This window comes from Rissa tridactyla, chromosome Z (genome assembly GCF_028500815.1).
Source record: "Rissa tridactyla isolate bRisTri1 chromosome Z, bRisTri1.patW.cur.20221130, whole genome shotgun sequence".
In the NCBI taxonomy this organism is placed as follows: Eukaryota; Metazoa; Chordata; class Aves; order Charadriiformes; family Laridae; genus Rissa; species Rissa tridactyla.
Window position 1 is genome coordinate 56,765,451 of NC_071497.1, and position 15,975 is coordinate 56,781,425.

At 44.7% G+C, this 15,975-nt stretch overlaps 1 protein-coding gene across 3 annotated transcripts in view; it reads left to right on the top strand.

Moving 5' to 3' along the window:
• The window catches only part of SPATA6L (spermatogenesis associated 6 like), a 42,982-nt gene extending 30,450 nt beyond the window's left edge, over positions 1 to 12,532 (top strand). Inside the window, exons 11-14 of one of the 3 annotated variants that reach the window (XR_008464002.1) lie at positions 5,528 to 9,330; positions 10,296 to 10,364; positions 11,785 to 11,923; positions 12,010 to 12,532. The gene's annotated coding sequence lies outside the window, so the exon portion shown is untranslated. The other 2 variants (XR_008464005.1, XR_008464004.1) reach the window with 2 other exon arrangements.
• The last annotated feature ends 3,443 nt before the right edge of the window (positions 12,533 to 15,975 follow it).

Sequence of the window (15,975 nt, forward strand, 5' to 3'; positions counted from 1 at the left end):
AAGAAGATTCCAAATTCAACAGGTTGCTCATTTAATCTACCAGAAGATGATCACATTCCTCTGCTCTATTCCTCTGCTCACCATCCGTCTCCATGTTATCTGTGACCAGTCAGTCAAACTTGAGGAGCACACAGGTTATTTGTCTGTGATGGTTGCCTGTGTGTCATCCAGTGTAGTTTGTGCTCCATTACGTGTCTGGAGATGGACTGTTTGAAGAGAGGTAAGAGACCCTCCCCTTGACTGCTGTGGATGTCTAGGACAAGTCCTAACTTGCCGCCTTGATTTTAGTCAACTGACTGGCTGCACTGCAGCAATCTCAGGTCCACAAGAAATTTTCTTCTATCACATCAGAGACCTGTCTGTTCATCTGCTTTCTGCTTCCTTCTGCTTCCCAGCTTCTTGCTGTGATGCTGTCCCTTCTTTGTAAATGAATGTAGCCAAGAAGAATGTCTACATGAAGAAACTTGGAGGATTATGCATAAAAGCATAACTGTGCCTGCCCAGAAAAATTAACATTTAGTTAAGTTGAAAAACTACAAGATTTCATTAAATTATTTAAAATAAAATCCTGTATATTTCAAAGTTATTGAAAGTATTTTATTCGAAGTGATGTTCCAAATATGTCTATCAAAGATCCATTTTAACAGGGTTTCTTCAAGAAGCAGGAAGAATATATGACACAGTAATTAAGCTGTCAAAGAGATTTTAGTCTTTTTATGAACATGCAAACCTTTCTGATTACTAGTTCCAGTGCTGTAAAGTTTTAGTGGTGATTTCAAGTGCCTAGCCTAGCAAAAATACAGACGAGAGTAAGGACTCAAAGATTTCCATTTGCTTCAGTAATAAGCTAGTAAGTGTAGAACTTTGTGAAAATTGTAGCTGAGACCACCATGTAGTTATTTAATTAGCCACTCTTATCCATCATCAGATAGCAAAAAAAGGAAATCTTAGAGACAGAAAATTTAAATTCAAATTTAAACTTTAAGATTTAAAGATTTTATCTTTGAGTAAGAGCTATGGCACAGTATAATACAAAAACAAGCTCCCACTCAGACGGAGTAGGGGCATCAGCCTCAGCATGTTCTTCATGCCAGAACCCAGCAGTCACTGAGCTGTTCCACCTGCAGAAACAGCAATAACGTTACTGCCCAAGAACCATAATGCCTGCAAGAGTGCTTTATCCAAAACACTTCTAAACAATGATGTCTGAGAAAACTGGGCCTAAGAATTAGCTTTGAGAATCAGAATATTCATAAAAGGTTTCAGACTGAAGCATAGACCAGCTTTTTGGACTTAGAGTTGAGAGTGGAAGTTGATCCATTCATCCTCATTCATACGTTCCCCTTCTTTCCTCTAGGGTGGTTCCTTCAGGCTAGTGCAAGGCTACCGACACTTGCAATGCTTGTGTAACTCCAAACCATAAACTGATGCTACCAATTAACTAAACAATGGGAAATTACCTCAGTGAAATGAAAGCCTGACTCATACAAGGCCTCTTACCATCTAACTAAGGTTATTAATCATTAGTTGTCTTGTTTAGGCTGTTTTACAACCCAAAAAGGTAGAGAGTAAGAGCATGAATTCTGTCACTTCTGCCACCTGAGGTGGGCAGCTCCCACTCACAGCCTGTACAGAAGAGGGGGAAGGAGGGAGGAAGGGAAGGAGGGAGGGAGGTAGGGAGCTACTTGGGGATGCTGGTGGACGAGAAGCTCAACATGAGCTGGCGATGTGCACTTGCAGCCCAGAAAGCCAACTACATCCTGGACTGCATCAAATGAAGCGTGGCCAGCAGGTTGAGGGAGGTGATTCTGTCCCACTATTCCACTCTGGTGAGACCCCACCTGGAGTACTGTGTCCAGCTCTGGAGCCCTCAGCGCAAGAAGGACATGGACTTGTCGGAACAGGTCCAGCAGAGGGCCAGGAAGAAGGTCAGAGGGCTGGAGCATCTGTCCTATGAGGACAGGCTGAGAGAGCTGGGGTTGCTCAGCCTGGAGAAGAGAAGGCTCCAGGGGGACCTTATAGCAGCCTCCCAGTACCTAAAGGGGGACTAAGGAATCACGGAATCACGGAATCACGGAATCTTCAGAGTTGGAAGGGACCTCTAGAGATCATCTAGTCCAACTCCCCTGCTAGAGCAGGATTGCCTAAAGCACATCCCTCAGGGCTGCATCCAGCCGAGTCTTGAAAATCTCCAGAGAAGGGGACTCCACAACCTCCCTGGGCAGCCTGTTCCAGTGCTCTGTCACCCTTACTGTAAAGAAGCTTTTCCGTGTATTTGAACGGAACTTCCTATGTTCTAGCTTGTGCCCATTGCCCCTTGTCCTGTCGCTGGGAACCACTGAAAAGAGCCTAGCTCCGTCCTCCTTAAACCCACCCTTTAGATACTTGTAAACGTTAATCAGGTCCCCCCTCAACCTTCTCTTCTCCAGGCTAAAGAGTCCCAGCTCTTTCAGCCTTTCCTCATAAGGGAGGTGCTCCAGTCCCATAATCATCTTGGTTGCCCTTCGCTGGACTCGCTCCAGTAGTTCCCTGTCCCTCTTGAACTGGGGAGCCCAAAACTGGACACAGTACTCCAGTTGTGGCCTCACCAGTGCAGAGTAGAGGGGGAGAATGACCTCCCTCGACCTACTGGCCACAGTCTTCCCTATGCAGCCCAGGATGCCATTGGCCTTCTTGGCGACAAGGGCACACTGCTGGCTCATGGATAATTTGCTGTCTACCAGGACCCCCAGGTCCTTCTCCTCAGAGCTGCTTCCCAGCGTGTCCGCCCCTAACATATACTGGTGTTTGGCATTCTTCCTTCCCAGGTGCAGGACCCTACACTTGCTTTTGTTGAACCTCATTAGGTTCTTCTCTGCCCAGCTCTCCAGCCTGTCCAGGTCACGCTGGATGGCAGCACGGCCCTCTGGAGTGTCGGCCACCCCTCCCAGCTTGGTATCATCAGCAAACTTGCTGAGGATACACTCTGTCCCCTCATCTAGGTCATTAATGAATATATTGAACAAAATTGGTCCAAGTATTGACCCCTGAGGGACACCACTCGTTACAGGCCTCCAACTGGACTCTGTGCCGCTGATCACAACCCTCTGAGTTCTGTCACTCAGCCAGCTCTCGATCCACCTCACTGTCACCTCGTCTAGCCCATACTTCCTCAGCTTCCTAATGAGGATGTTATGGGAGACAGTGTCAAAAGCCTTGCTAAGGTCAAGGTAGATGACATCTGCGGCTCTCCCCTCATCCAGCCAACCCGTTATAACATCATAGAAAGCTATCAGATTGGTCAGGCATGATTTGCCCTTGGTAAATCCATGCTGACCACTTCCAATAACTTCCTGTTCCTCTATGTGTTTGGAGACGACATCCAGAAAGAGTCGCTCCATTACCTTCCCAGGGACAGAGGTGAGACTAACCGGCCTGTAGTTCCCTGGGTCCTCCTTCTTGCCTTTTTTGAAGATTGGAGTGACGTTAGCCTTCCTCCAGTCCTCAGGCACCTCTCCTGTTCCCCATGACTTTTCAAAGACGATGGAGAGTGGTCTAGCGATAACATCTGCCAGCTCTCTCAGCACTCGCGGGTGCATCCCGTCAGGGCCCATGGATTTATGAATGTCCAGCTTGGCCAAGTGGTCTCTGACCCGGTCCTCCTCAACTAAGGGAAAATCTTCCTCTCTCCAGACCTTCCCCCTTGCCTCCAGGGTATGGGATGCGTGAGGGACGGCTTTATCAGTAAAGACCGAAGAAAAGAAGGCATTCAGTAACTCTGCCTTCTCTGTGTCTTCCACCACTAGGGCACCCGTCTCATTCATCAGTGGACCTATATTTTCCCTAGTTTTCCTTTTTCTGTTGATATACTGGAAAAATCTCTTCTTGTTGTCTTTAACTGCAGTGGCCAAGCTGAGTTCTGATTGAGCTTTGGCCCTTCTAATCTTCCCCCTGCATAGCTTTGTTATATCTTGATAATCCTCACAAGTTGCTAAGCCCCTTTTCCAGAGAATGTAAGCCTTCCTTTTTTTCCTGAGGTCCAGCCAAAGCTCTCTATTTAGCCAGGCTGGCCTTCTTCCCCGTCGGCTCGTCTTTCGGGACATGGGGATGGCCTTCTCCTGTGCTTCTAAGAGCACCTGCTTGAAGTATGACCAGCTTTCCTGGGCACCTTTGCTCTTCAAAACTGCCTCCCAGGGGACACTCTCAACCATGCTCCTAAACAGGCTAAAGTCTGCCCTTCGGAAATCCAAGGTGGCAGTTTTGCTGGCTCCCCGCCTCCCTTCACCAAGAATTGAAAACTCTATCATTTCATGGAAGGAAGGATGGGGAGGGACTCTTTATCAGGGAGTGTAATGACACGAAGAGGGGTAAGGGTTTCAAACTGAAAGAGGGTCGATTTAGATTGGATATTAGGAAGCAATTCTTTACTGTAAGTAGTGAGGCACTGGAGCCCAGGTTGCCCAGAGAAGCTGTGGATGCCCCATCCCTGGAAGTGTTCAAGGCCAGGCTGGATGGGGCTTTGAATGACCTGGTCTAAGGGTTGGTGTCCGTGCCCGTGGCAGGGGGTTTGGAGCTAGGTGATATTTAGGGTCCTTTCCAACCTGAACCATTCTATGATTCTATGATTCTATGAGTGTGGAAGAGAGCATCAGTGATTCCTTTTTACATCAAGACCTAAGGAAAAACAGGGGGTTTGAACAAGATGACCTCCAGCTTCAACCATTCTGTGATTCTGTGATTCAAAATCCAGTTGTAAAAAGGCTGAGTAATTCGTTTGCCCAAAGACAGGGGAAAGCAGGTTCCCAGACGAAATACACCCAGGTAAAATACTAACCCGTAGCAGGAGTGCTCATAGTTTTGAATAAAAGGACTAATGTTTACAAAAGAAGGCCCCTTCACTTACACAAAACAAAACAATCCCACCACAATTCTTATTACTCCTCTGCATTTTCTCTTGCAATTTATGGATTAATGGAAATGTGTTCTCTATGTCTGTAAAACTGGTATGAAAAGGCCTTTCATAAGGCTGAGTGCCCCGTGTGCTCATCCCACAAAAAATTCCTGACCTAAGCAAGCATTCATGAATGGAGCACATGGGGTTCTTCCTATAGACGCTGCTCCTGTCTTTACATACAAAAGCTTACTTTGCTCCATTAGGCTAAGGAGCATTCCTCCCAACGAGTTGTGCTGCCCCTTGGCATGTGAGGGAACTGGGAAAAATGAGCCACACAAGCACCCTGGGAGAGGTTTTTACAAACCTGCATTTTCACCTTCATTTGCAAAGTGGGAGTTCAGGTGGACTGTGATTAAACAATGAAAAAAAAACAGAAGAGCAGCCCACTTTGGGATGAAAGAGGTTTTGTTCAGTGAAGAGCGGGAAGGTACTGAAAGACCATTTGATCTCATCTTTGATATCAGACATAATTAGTAGCATGCCTGATATTTGAGAGAAAAACAATGGCATTAATTGATAGAGCCTAAAACTGTGTCTCCATAACTACTTTTGCAACTCTGCTGTTCATCAGACATGTATCTTTTGCCTTTCAAGGGTCCTTTACCCAGAGGAGGATAAAGACGATGGCTGAAGCCAAATTCTAGTGTCTGGAACAGGTGATGGGATGTGGTATGGGTCACTTCAAAATTAATTTGGCTTCTCTGATAATACTGGCTGCAGGTTAGTATGTGCGCTGTTCGTCTCATTTAACATTGGCCATATGGAAGCTCAACATCCAGTTCTGACTACTCGTCCAATTTAGGTAACCAATGAAGAGAGGTAAGAACTGCTGGTATATAATACAGACCAGTTGCCTCGGAGAGTGATTTCATGAAAGAGCAAATCACCATCTTTCCACCGTCTATGGAAAGAGCTGAAATGTTTACCTCAAACTAAATATTAAACCTGTCTCTGGCTGTAATTACTTTAGATGATTGCTACTTCACTGTTGTCCATTCAATGTTCTTTCTGATGTTACTGCAGATACCAGTTCAATTATTAACGAGTAGGCATCAAAAACAGATGAAAGGCCCCATATTTGGCTCTACCAGTCCCTTGATACAAAGCTGGAGTCAATTACTGAACCTAGGGCATGGTCAATGAGTGACAGGCAGAGAATGACGAAGAATAATACACATGAAGAGCAAACATTCCTTTCCGCTACAAGTTTGGTATTTTGGTTGAGCCGTATTTGACAGAGATGGTCAGGTCACAAAACACATTTCAGCACATGACTGTACCTGCAGATGCAGAGCAATGTCTCTAGAGCCTTTTCCCATCAATACCAATTACCTGCTGCTGCTGCCGCTAAACTAAGGTAGGTTTGAATTCATGACTGAGAATGAAGCAACACTCTATCATATTGCTACAAGGATGTGTCCGAGCTACAGTGTTTGTGTGAAAGACTTTTGCACATTTGACACAGCTACAGCGTCTTGGGTACAACTGCCATGTTGTCGGAGGGAAGAAATGCAGCATATGACAAAATGCTGACCGACTCTCAAGTCAGTTCAGGTCTCTTAGTGTGCCAGCAGTAACTTTCTTTAGCAACTGTACAAGGAATCCTAGACCAAAGGTGGAATTTGCACAAGAAATTCCCAACCAAGATCATATTACACTGGTTTTGCCGCTGCTAAAAGTCAAGCAAGTTAGACTAGTGCTGACACAAGTATGTTTTTACTTACTACACCCCAAAGTGAAATGCGGGTGTTGACAAAGAGCCCTGTGGTCTTCTCTATTTTGGCCTCGTTGTAGGCCACTTAGAAGTTAGAAATCTCTACAGTTTTTGTTAACATATCTTCTGTAAAGTTGTAAACAGCTGTAAACAGTAACGTTAGGCAAGGAAACTTCAGTATGATCTGTCACTATTTGTTTGCAAAATTAAGGATTTGGGGGGATTTTTTTTAATACCTTTGCTTACTTCTGTGGGCCTTTCGTCTTCCCTATGCCAAAATATCATGTCCCTCACATTTTCTCCATGGCAGACAACTAGAATTTCCCAATACTGTCTTCTGAACCATCAACCCTCCTCATGGAAGTGTTCTGTTAGAATACATAGTAACAGAAGAGACACCATTTTCCACTTCTTTATTTTTTTTAATTACCTTAACTGAGGTATTTGACGCTTCACAGTTGTCAAAAGATGAAGCTAAAAAAAAAAATAAAAAAAAATTCAACGACTATTATTGGCAATTAATCTTACCTAAAGTGAAAAGGATACCACACAAAATGTTTCTTGCAGGAAATGCTCTTTGTAACCTCAATTACGTTATGTACTTCTGTTACAGTCTTCCCATCTGGAGAAACTACTACTGTGAAAATGCCTTCATTAGATAATGCCTCTTAAATTTCTGTGTATGCTAAAGAAATACGCGTGAGTAAGAAGGACAAATCTGTACCAAGCTATTTCTCAGAACAGAAGTGCACAAATCTTCTGGCACTGTAAGACTTTGTCATTTCCCAATATGCTGATTAGATTATGAATAGTTTGCATATGACAAGGGGCAGAACAGATGACACACGAAAACTGGTGCAACGTCATACTGATGCAGGGATTCTGGCTGCTTGTGTACTCTTCGCTGACTGAAAAAATGGCTGGATGGCCGGGCCCAAAGAGCTGTGGTGAATGGAGTTAAATTCAGTTGTCAGCCAGTTACAAGTGATGTTCCCCGGGGCTTGGTACTGGGGCCAGCTCTGTTTAATCTCTTTATCAATGATCTGGACGAGGGGATCGAGTGCACCCTCAGTAAGTTTGGAGATGACACCGAGTTGAATGGGACTGTTGATCTGCTTGAGGGTAGGAAGGCTGTAAAGAGGGATCTGGACAGGCTGGACTGATGTGCTAAGACCAATGGTATGAGGTTCAACAAGGCCAAGTGCCAGGTCCTGCACTTGGGTCACAACAACCCCATGCGGCGCTACAGGCTTGGGGAAGAGTGGCTGGAAAGCTGCCCAGCAGAAAAGGACCCGGGGGTGTTGGTTGACAGCTGGCTAAATACGAGCCAGCAGCGTGCCCAGGTGGCCAAGAAGGCCAATAGCATCCTGGCTTCTATTAGGAATAGTGTGGTGTGCAGGACTAGGGAAGTGATTGTCCCCCTGTACTTTTGGAAGCAAGAACAACTTTTCTACTCCCAGTGTCCTGCACTGGCCCGCAGCTCTTTGCTGTGAAAATCATTCTAAAGCAAGACGTCTTCTTTTAAAAGTTAAGAAATGCTGCTATGAAAGAAGCAATTAGAGTTGTTAACATAAGAGGCAGGGTCTTTCTTCTGCAGAGAAACACATCCTTGGCTCCCAATTCCTGTTGACGTGATCCCTGATCCCAGGGAGGACAAAGACTCCTCTTCCCCCTTCTGAGCACTGATTACATGAGTAGACAGCCCCTTAGTGCTAGACCAATAGTCCCTATAGCCAGTCATTACACCTTCTCTGCTTTCCACGCTACAATATAAATCCCCTCAAAGGACAGGTAGTGGAGGAAATTGTTCTTTACCTCTATTCAGCGCTTTTAAGACCACATCTGGAGGGTTTGGTCCAATTTTAGGCTCCCTGCTATAAGACAAATATTGGCCTATGTGACAGGCCACCAGAGGTGCCCCAGGATGGGTCAGGGGGCTAAAGCACGGGCCATGCAAAGAAAGGCTAAGAGAACTGGAGAGGCTGAGAAAAGTAGATGAGGACTTCTTCAGACAACAGGAAGAAGCCAGATACTCACAGGCCCTGGTCCTCACTGGGGGCTCCAACCACCCTCATATCTGCTGTAAGGAAAATACAGCAGGGCTCTAGCAACCTGGCAGATTTCTAAACTGCACTGATCACAACTTCCAGGCACAGGTGATCAAGGAGCCAACGAGTAAAGGTGCTCTCCTAGATCGGATATTTACAAACTGGGAAGAACTCTTTGTGGATGTGAAGGTCAGGGGCAGCGTTGGCTGCAGTGACCATGAGACATTGGCATTCAGCACCCTGAGAGGCAAAATCAAGGCAAAAACCGGGAACACAGCCATGCATTTCAGGAGAGCAGACTTTGGCCTCTTCGGGAATCTGCTTTGCAAAATCCCATGGAATATGGCCCAGGAAAGAAGGCGGCCCCAAGAGACCTTGTTGATGTTCAAGGATCACCTCCTCCAAGACCAAGCAAGCACCATCCCAACAAGTAGGAAATCAAAGGCAGCAGGAGACTGGCATGGGTGAGTAAGGAGCTCCTAACTGAACTCAGACATAAAAAGGAAGTGTATAAGGAGTGGAAGCTGGGACAGGACAGAGGAGTATGCTGTCTGATCTTGCCGAGATAGCACTTGGAAAGCCAAGACCGACCTGGAGTTGAATTTGGCCACATTTCCGGATGTGAACACATGGAGGTAAGTTTTTGTTATTATTAGGTTTTCCCTATCAATTTATAAAGAGAAATAGGATCTTCATGGGAAACTACTCCTTGCGGTTTTAAATTTGGATTTCCTCTGAAAATGCAGAAAGTGTCATCACCATGTAATTATTTCTCATTTAATAACATATTAGCAAGGTACAGTCACCATGGGAACCCATGGAGCAGTCAATTGCTTTTATAATTTTAGCTCCTATTGCTGCAGCATAGTGGCAGTTTTCTTATTTAAATTAGATTACTACCTTGTTTTCTTGATTTGTCTTTGATTGTTGTGGTTGATGACATGCTTTCATAGTTTTTTGATCCCTAATGGTAATACTAGGGGATAAATAGAAGATATTAATTGAATGTCTGCCTTCATTACAGAAGATAGCTTGTAACAATGTTCTTGCAACTTTCTGTTATACTGAAGTCCCTATTCCCCCCTAAAACACACAGTCATGGCATTTTAAATTAAAGAATTTTTGGTAAAAGAAAGTCAGTGCCTTTCCTGCTAATGCGGAGTGCAGTTCTTATCTTGAGCTTGCTGAACAGGAGAAGAGCTGTATTTTTGCCTCATACTGTAAATTATCTCCTTATCCTGCCTGCAACTCTGGTGCTGAAGGAAAAATTTGCCTTGCTTGGCCCTTGATGCTTTGCTTTAATAAGCAGGGAAAGCGTATTGATCAAAAAGAGGCTGGTTGTACATACGCCCATAAAACAAACTGCCTGAACAGGACCTCTGAGAACAGAGAAAGGAAATATGCCATCCTGCAAGGAACCTTGGGCAGGAGAGTGTTAGCAAAGGTAACGTGTGTCCTTGGCAAGAATGAGTCACTCACTAGGTGACTAAGAGTTGGAGAGTTATGAAAAAGGATTAATAACGTGTATTTTAGCATATCTTTCATTTAACTAGCATAAGCTGGACAAAGAGTGTGAGTGCAGATATTTCTGTGTCTGCAGGAGTCCCAGAAGACTTATGTATATTTGGAGCAGTATGTCCCAATGGTCAACCCAGAAATGGGAGTAAAGGTGAGGTACATGGTTGTCTTCTTTTCCTTTCCTTTCCTGTGTGTCCTGCCAATGTGTCATGCAGTTAGCATACCAAACTTCACTCTTGGTCACTTGGGACCAAGGTCTGTAGGACCGATACTCCTTCCAACAGCTGCAGGATGGATACCCCTCCAGAAAAGGTGCATAGCAACCAGGTCACTGTGTATATTCCCTTTGATTGTGCTTGCAGTCTGTGTTTGCTCTACTATTGTGATTTCTTCACTGTTTTTGAGCCTACATGTTTCCCACTCTTATAATCCTTCACTACATCTTTACAATGGACTGTACTGCTTTCCTCTTTCTACCTAGAACAATGTGTTCCCCCTTTACTGAGCTATTCTGGGAGCAGGGGCTTCTACTGATTTCAGAGCTCTTTGATTTGCCTTTAATTCAGAGAAGGCCCCTCTTAAACTACGACAACTGTTTGCTTGTCCCTGGCTGCAGCTCAGCAGAGTCCATGCCAAGATGCACCATTATTTTTCTGTCCTAAAGGTACTAATTTTTTGCTGTGACTGTTGCATTATCTCCACGTACCGTGTTTAGCTCCATTCAAAATTTCTTTAATTCTATTTGCAAATATCATAGGCCGGATTTTTTTACACTGACTTAGCCAGAGTAACACCCATCTTAGGTACACTCTCACCTTCCTCTTAAAAAATGGTCTTGTTGCCATTGTCAGTACAGCTTGGACAATTGGAGTTACTCAAAGTTTCAGCTTGATATGCTCCAGGGAAGATTAAATGTCAGTGACTAAAAGAGTGGTTAATATACTGTTCTCCTTTGCCACAAAAGCTGCTACCCTTTGTGGCACTGTTTCAACAGGGACAATGAGAGGAGATTTTTAAGATAGTTTCCTAACACAGGCTCTGTGTTTGGATTCTGATTTTTTGTAGCCTCCAACTGGAGGCTACAAAAATGGATTAGTCCCAGTTGGTATTGATCTGCCAGCTGTTCTAGTGTTAAGTCTGCCTTGAGACCCTCTAATAAAACAAAATAGCAGCAAAAAAAAAGAAAAGTTTGTTTTGCTGACATCCAGTGAACTCTGTTTTAGTGCCAAATGTCTAAATCCCTTCCTGCAGCAAAGCTCGACCCTCTCAGGCCATTTGCAGCTCTGCAGCCCCCCAGAGATGTTCCTTCTAAAACTGGTTCATTGACTTTAAAATGACTATTTTGAGGCTAGTCACCTCTAACTACAGGGATGACTGGAACATCACGTGTTACCAGTCATTTCTCAGCCTCACTCTTGTTCTTGACTGGGTAGTAAAAGTTTCTAACTCATACAGATTGTATTAGAAAATTAAATACTAGTATTTCAAGGAGTCTGTTTCATGCAAATCTGCTTTCTTTTAGTGTGTTGAACTGGAAACATGTGCTGCTACATATGCCTCTTTATCCTTAGGGCAATGCTGCAAAGAAGAAGCAGAAGACCAAGCATGTATGTTAGGCAATGGTTACTGCAAAAGCAGCAAGAAACAGACTTTGGGACACACACCGCAGCCCTGTGCTCTTAAAGACCACAGCCACAGCAGAAAGAGCAGGTATGTTGTTGGCAAGTGCTTACAGGGCTCTTATATGCAAACTACTTTTCTGAACCTAGTATACCAGTAAATATTTCTCCCACTAGAGTAGAAGATGACCCTCTGTGAAGGATTTCGCAGTTACTGCAGCACACTGAAGAGCAAGAGGCTGTTGAGTACAACGAGGATGCATCCCTGGGATTACCACTGGCTGCACTCCCAAGCCCTGAGGAGGCATTTGAACACCCAGATTTACCCTACGCTCAAATGTAGCAGGAGTGGTGGAGGAGGTGACAGACCACCCCATGGCTTCTGCGGCCCATACTCAGCAGTGGGAATGGCTGATCATGAGATTCAAGGCTAGACGATATGTAAAAGAATACAGCTTAGTTAATTTCGATCAGGTGTCACTACATGAAGCTTATGAAACATTTGTTCAGGGTGCAGAAAAGATTTTTGATCATTTACACCATCTGTATGAACCTGTTGATTATGCCCAGCTCTGTCTTGAAACTGCCAGCATGAGTAACTCTTTGTAATCTCACACTACAAATTTATGCTATGTGAAGGCTGTGAAATTCGGGTCAGTAATGTTTTGCAAAGTAAAAAAGAGATGTGTTTTGATCAGTCTTTCTGCCTAGCTACTGTGATTTTAAAAGCCATTAGGAATGGGGTATGCAGAATCCTACAGTCTATCTTCCATTCCAAAACTATGGACAAAAAGTGATATTATTTAATTCACCTAAATAACAGTCACAGTAATCTCTGTTTTGCTGGGAGTCTTACAGAGAGTTTACAGCTGTGAGGGACCTAACAGATGCAGAATTGTTAAGCAGAGCAAAAGAGCTACAGGACAAACTAGGCTGGGCTGTGCACAAGGAAGGCCGTGCTGAGCAACATCTCCTTGTCCAAGAATCTGCAGCATGTAAATACTGCTCCTGTCTGAAAGAAAAAAAAAGGGTTCGGGGACTTTTAAGCCAAATCGTGGTCTTTGATATCGCAGGATCTGTTTCCTCCTTTTACATGATTAATATTATTATGCTATTAAGGATGCCAGGAAGTTATTTTGGGTAAGAAACTCTGTGAGCTTTTGTCATATATTGTATAGTCATGGCCATAGCTGTAAATATTCTTGCTGGCTCTGCTTGTCTCATGACTGTGCAGTTAACCTGGGGACAGACAAGGTGCCCCAGCTGGATACTACTCTGCAGGCCTGGGAAATATTTGCTGAAGCACAAGGCCCTGGCTGTTGAAAAACAAATTGATTGTCTGGCTAAGATTTTCTGTGAAAAGTGTAAAGCCTGCATAGAAAACATCATGAATGTAAAGTCTCTAAGTGCGGGCTGTGCTGTGAACAATCTGTAACGTAAATCAGTGACGGGTGTTTGATGGCCAAGAGAATGGTAAGACACATGTCTTGTGGACTTTATTCCCTTGTTTATGGACAAAGAGATTCAGGGCTACACTTTCCTAGCACATAATGCCAAAGGCTGGGATGACTACCTTGTTTTTAGTCGGCTTCTGAAGGCAAGAGTGGATGTGTGGTTTATCACCCAAGACGGTGAACTCAGGTGCATAGAAGTGCCGAGCCTGAGCATGCGTTTCATTGACTCTTTAAATTTTCTACCCAAGATATTAAACAGCCCTCCCCAGGCTTTGGGTATTGAGGGCTGCAAAGCTTGTTTCGCCCATTTTTTCAACACTGCCGAAACCCACATTTATGTGGGGTCTCTTCCACGGCTGCAATATTGGTGGGGGGGCGGGGGCAGCATGGTGCTCAAAGAGAAAAAGCAGCTCTCGGCATGGCACACAGTAAGTCAGGAGAAGACTTTTGACTTGCAAAAACAGCTGAGTTACTATTGCCAGCAGGATGTAAAAACTTTTGAAATCACACAGGAATGAGTGAGATTATGATGATAACCCATCACTCATTCTATGAGACAGAAGACAGTGAAAAGTGAAGGTGACAATCCCTTACGGTGCACTACACTGGCCTGTATTTGCATGACCACACACTGTTTTATGTTGCTTAAACTTAACACGGTAGCACTCTTCCTTCAGATGGCTATCATTCAAGGAAAAAGAGAAATACAACCCGCTTTGATGGCATACATATGTGGCTGAAAAGAAAAATACTCAAATTTGTCAGGCATTACAAAGTGGTGAATATCAAATGGGATCCTGCTTCTTGGGTGTCTATGCAGTTATTGATGGGATATCAACACCTTTTGAATTATCGGTTGCTTTTTCCACAGATGTATCAAATGCTACCATCAACATGACCAGAACCATGTGGCCGGGAACAACCTTTGGGTATTTGTATTGCACAACACAGCAAAAGAGGGACGACCTAAAGAAAGCTGGATTTCATGTCAGATCTATATGGCAGCATGAGTGGGTTGATATGACAAAATCCAATGGGGAGCTTGCACAGTTCTTACCCAGGACCAAAGTGCCATAATGCTGGTCCCCAGAGATGTGCTTGCTGGTGGCAGGACAAATTCCATTTGTCCATGTCACAAAGAGCTCCTGATGAAAAGATAAATTTCCACGGTTTTACTAGCCTCTCTCCCTTCATGGACAAAACAAAACAATAGCCTTTTGGACTCCCCAGAGTTATTTTTGAGAATTTTGACACCCTGACAATGTGCTTTGGGATGGTCAAAGTAAAGGTGTACTTGCCTCGTGGGCTGTTTTTTTGCTGTGCTTCCTATGCAGACAAAAGCGGAAAAGCCCCTTGAGACTCCTGAGGCCTCTGACCCTGTAGTTCAGGGGGTGTTGCATTATGGGCATACACAATATCAGAGGAATGCATAAGTATATTAGGGCAATACAAGCATATTTCTTCTGGGGATAACCAGGGAAGTTGTGCAACTCATAACCATGCTTGCTGGTCCTGGAGAAACATGGGCCCTAGGGAGCCAGTTGCTTAGGTAAACCTAGAAATGAGAGGTGGGCCTGTGCAAATCTCATGAAGTTCAACCAGTTCAACAAGGCCAAGTGCAAGGTCCTGCACCTGGGTGATGGCAATCCCAAGCACGAATACACACTGGGTGGAGAATGGATTGAAAGCAGCCCTGAGGGGGTGTTGGTGGATGAGAAGCTCAACATGTGTACTCGCAGGCCAGAAAGCCAACTGCATCTTGGGCTGCATCAAAAGAAGGGTGGCCAGCAGGTTGAGGGAGGTGATTCTGCCCCTTTGCTTTGGTGAGACTCCACCTGGAGTACTACATCCAGCTCTGGGGCCCCTAACTTAAGAAGGACATGGACCTGTTGGACTGAGTCCAGAGGAGGGCCATGAAGATGATCAGAGGGCAGGAGCACCTCTGCTATGAGGACATGCTGAGAGAGTTGGGGTTGTTCAGCCTGGAGAAGGCTCCGAGGACACCTTATAGCAGCCTTCCAGTACCTAAAGGGGGCCTACAGGAAGGATGGGGAGGGACTCTTTATCAGGGAGTGGAGCAGCTTTAAACAGAAAGAGGGTAGATTTAGATTGGTTATTAGGAAGAAATTCTTTACTGTGAGGGTGGTGAGACAGTGGAACAGGTTGCCCAGAGAAGCTGTGAATGCCCCATCCCTGGAAGTGTTCAAGGCCAGGCTGGATGGGGCTTTGAGCAGCCTGGTCTAGTGGTTGGTGTCCCTGCCCATGGCAGTGGGATTGGAACTAGATGATCTTTAAGGTCCCTTCCAACCCAAACCATTCTGTGGTTCTATGATTGTACAAAATGTTTGTTTGGCATAGGTATCTGCTGAAAATAACCCAACAAAGCAGTTCGGTGTCTATCCTCACATGCAGTCAAAGAGCACGTGTCTCCGCTGGTTTACTTCTGTCATGTTATCAAAAATCCTCTACTCAACCATATGAATACTGGTGATCAAGGCCCCTGCGAAGTATACTTCTGGTTTCTCTTTGGTTCTCTCAGGAACAGTGATCAGCACATTCTTTGTCTGGAGACAGGTCAAAGGCAAAAGTTATAGCCGCTGATGACCTCTTCCCTGTCAGCCAGCAGGGAATGGCCTTTCATATGGCTGCCAATTGTCTGAATGAGCTGTGTGTACTCTCTCACACAGCA